Here is a 3,575-nt window from a genome sequence, read left to right on the forward strand (position 1 = left end):
CTCAAATACAGAGGCAAATGGAGTCTCTTAAATTTACTTCTTTCTATATAAACACAGTAACAAGCTGACCTCTCTTTTCCCCACATATTCACAATAGCCCAGATATGGAATCAACTTAGGTATCCAACAACAGATTAGTGGATAAAGAAAATGTGGTATATGTACATAGTAGAATACCACTCAATCATAAAAAAGAATGAATTCCTGTCATTTGTTGGCAATTTGGATAGAACTGGAAGGCATTATGTTAAATGAAGTAAGCTAGAAACAGAGTTAGATACTGCATATTCTCACTTATATGTGGAAGCTAAAATAAAAAAAAAAGTTGGTCTCCTAGAAATAAAAAGTAAAACAGAGGCTAGAAAGGGTAAGGGGAAAGGAGTGGTAGGGAGAGATTTGTTACAGGATACAAAATCACAGCTAGATAGGAGGAATAAATTCTACTATTCCATATCACTGTAGAATGACTATAGCTAACAACAATATATATTATATAGTTTCAAATAGCTAGAAGGAGAACTTGGAATGTTTTCAATACAAAGATATGATAAATGTTTGAGATGATAGATATGCTAATTACCCTGATCTGATTACAATACAGTGTATGTATCACAGCATCACTATGTACCCTATAAATATGTACAATTATGGCCGGGCGCGGTGGCTCAAGCCTGTAATCCCAGCACTTTGGGAGGCCGAGACGGGCGGAGCACGAGGTCAGGAGATCGAGACCATCCTGGCTAATATGGTGAAACCCCGTCTCTACTAAAAATTACAAAAAAAACTAGCCGGGCGAGGTGGCGGGCACCTGTAGTCCCAGCTACTCGGGAGGCTGAGGCAGGAGAATGGCGTAAACCTGGGAGACGGAGCTTGCAGTGAGCTGAGATCCAGCCACTGCACTCCAGCCTGGGCAACAGAGCGAGACTCCGTATCAAAAAAAAAAAAAAAATGTACAATTATTATGTGCCAATTTAAAAAACCTTAAAAATAAAAAAATTTAAAAGAAAAAAGTAAAAAAATGAACAAAACAAACTAAGAAGAGAATTCAACATATGAAGGTGTGTTGTAGGGATAGATTATGGGCAGATGCATTGGTTGACTTTCACAATCATTAACTATATTTTGAAGTCTTATATCACAATGAAGAGTTGCTTTTTTTTCTTTTAGGACATGGCTGTCCTTGGAGAATATATTCATCTTTGTTTTCTTTCTTTTTTTTTTCAGACCAATGACCTCTGAAATTTTTATTGAACTCCTGCTTCCCAAAAGGTACCCTGCTTCTGCTGGCTCAGTGCCTCAGAACTTTGGTGTCATTGGTCTCAGACCCCACTTTGTCATCCACCAGCCTGGTGTCGTTGGTCTCAGACCCCACTTTGCCATCCACCAGCCTGGTGGTCTTTTGGATGGTTTGTTTGGAGTTGCTGCTGTCCAGGGCATCACTGAGAATAAAGTCCTCCCTGTCTTCCAGCAGGCAGTGGTAGGTGGTGATCTCAGTCTCCAGCTTGACCTTGATGTTCATCAGGGCCTCGTACTCCTGGGCCTGGTGCTGCCCCTCTGTCTGGGTCTGTGCCAACTCTGACTCCAAGTGCAGCAGGACACCATTGAGCTGCTCCATCTGCATAGTGTAGCGAACCTCCACCACCCTCAGGCTGTTCTCCAAGCTGGCCTTCAGATATTGAGTCCAGGTCGATCTCGAAGGACTGAAGTGTATGTCTCAGCTCCATGAGCATCATCTTAACAGCTCCATGGACTGCTAAGATGACATTTAACATCTAAGCAGACTGAGTGGTGACCACTCTGGTGCCCTCCTCAATCTGCTGGGACCAGTACTTGTCCAGCTCCTCTCGGTTCTTCTGAGCCAGCTTGTCGTACTGGGACTGGATGTCTGCCCTGATCTTGCTGATGTCCTGAGATCTGGGGGCATCTACCTCCATGATTAACCCACAGCTGCCAATCTGGGCTTGTAGGTCTTTTACTTCCTCCTCATGGTTCTTCTCCATGAAGAGCAGCTCCTCCTTGAGAGCCTTGATCTCTGTCTCTGGCTGCAGCCAAGTGACATAAACGAACTTGCAGATCTCATGGATGTCACTCTCCACAGACTGGCACATGGCCAGCTCTGTCTCATACTTGGCTCTAAAGTCATCAGCAATAAGAAGGGCATTTTCAACATGAAAAATGATGCAGGCCGCCGGGCGCGGTGGCCCAAGCCTGTAATCCCAGCACTTTGGGAGGCCGAGACAGGCGGATCACGAGGTCAGGAGATCGAGACCATCCTGGCTAATACGGTGAAACCCCGTCTCTACTAAAAAATACAAAAAAAAGGGCCGGGCACGGTGGCTCAAGCCTGTAATCCCAGCACTTTGGGAGGCCGAGACGGGCGGATCACGAGGTCAGGAGATCGAGACCATCCTGGCTAATATGGTGAAACCCTGTCTCTACTTAAAAAAAATACAAAAAACTAGCCGGGCGACGAGGCGGGCGCCTGTAGTCCCAGCTACTCGGGAGGCTGAGGCAGGAGAATGGCGTAAACCCGGGAGGCGGAGCTTGCAGTGAGCCGAGATCCGGCCACTGCACTCCAGCCTGGGTGGCAGAGCAAGACTCCGTCTCAAAAAAAAAAAAAAAAAAAAAAAAAAATACAAAAAAAAAAAATTAGCCGGGCGAGGTGGCTGGTGCCTGTAGTCCCAGCTACTCGGGAGGCTGAGGCAGGAGAATGGCGTAAACACGGGAGGCGGAGCTTACAGTGAGCTGTGATCCGGCCACTGCACTCCAGCCCGGGCAACAGAGCGAGACTCCGTCTCAAAAAAAAAAAAAAAAAAATGATGCAGGCATTGTCCACAGAATTATCTGAGACCTTAGGTTCTTGATGGTCTTGAAGTAATGCCCCTAGTCTCTGACCTGGGGTCCCTTCTTCACCAGGTGTTTCCAGATTTTGCTCTTGAGCCTCTGATTCTTGGTCTGTAGGCTCCTCACTCTGTCCAGGTAGGAGACCAGGAAGTCATTCAGGCCTTGCATGTTTCCTTTCTGCTCTGGTTGCCCCCCATTCCCGCCAGACCCTTGGCCATCCCTGCGGCCAGGTCCTTGGACTCCCAGTCTCCTAGGAAGCTGGTAGAGCAGGACATGAAGATCCAGGAGCATAACCCCCAGCACCTGCATAGACACTGGCCATGCTGCTTGTGAGCCAGACACTGTGGCTGGGTGACAGAGCCCAGGGACTAGTAGTTGGTGGAGAAGGTGGTGGAATGAGAGATGAAGCTCATGTTGTCTGGGGAGGAAAGAAAGGGAACAGGATTCAGGTTCTGTCCCCACCTTCATTTTCCAGGTAGCACTGCTCTTTTTGAAAATCTTGTGGCTCGATATACGCTGACATGAGCATTCCCTATTAAAATTTCCCCAGCACTTTGGGAGGCCGAGACGGGCGGATCATGAGGTCAGGAGATCGAGACCATCCTGGCTAACACGGTGAAACCCCGTCTCTACTAAAAAATGCAAAAACTAGCCGGGTGAGGTGGCGGGCGCCTGTAGTCCCAGCTACTCGGGAGGCTGAGGCAGGAGAATGGCGTGAACCCGGGAGGCAG

At 47.4% G+C, this 3,575-nt stretch overlaps 1 pseudogene; it reads right to left on the minus strand.

Moving 5' to 3' along the window:
• Window positions 1–1,288: 1,288 nt before the first annotated feature.
• LOC117071082 lies at window positions 1,289–3,257 on the minus strand (annotated as a pseudogene).
• Between the last annotated feature and the right edge of the window lie 318 nt (window positions 3,258–3,575).

The sequence above is a fragment of the Trachypithecus francoisi genome, unplaced genomic scaffold (genome assembly GCF_009764315.1).
Source record: "Trachypithecus francoisi isolate TF-2019V2 unplaced genomic scaffold, Tfra_2.0 Lachesis_group3, whole genome shotgun sequence".
NCBI classification, from domain to species: Eukaryota; Metazoa; Chordata; class Mammalia; order Primates; family Cercopithecidae; genus Trachypithecus; species Trachypithecus francoisi.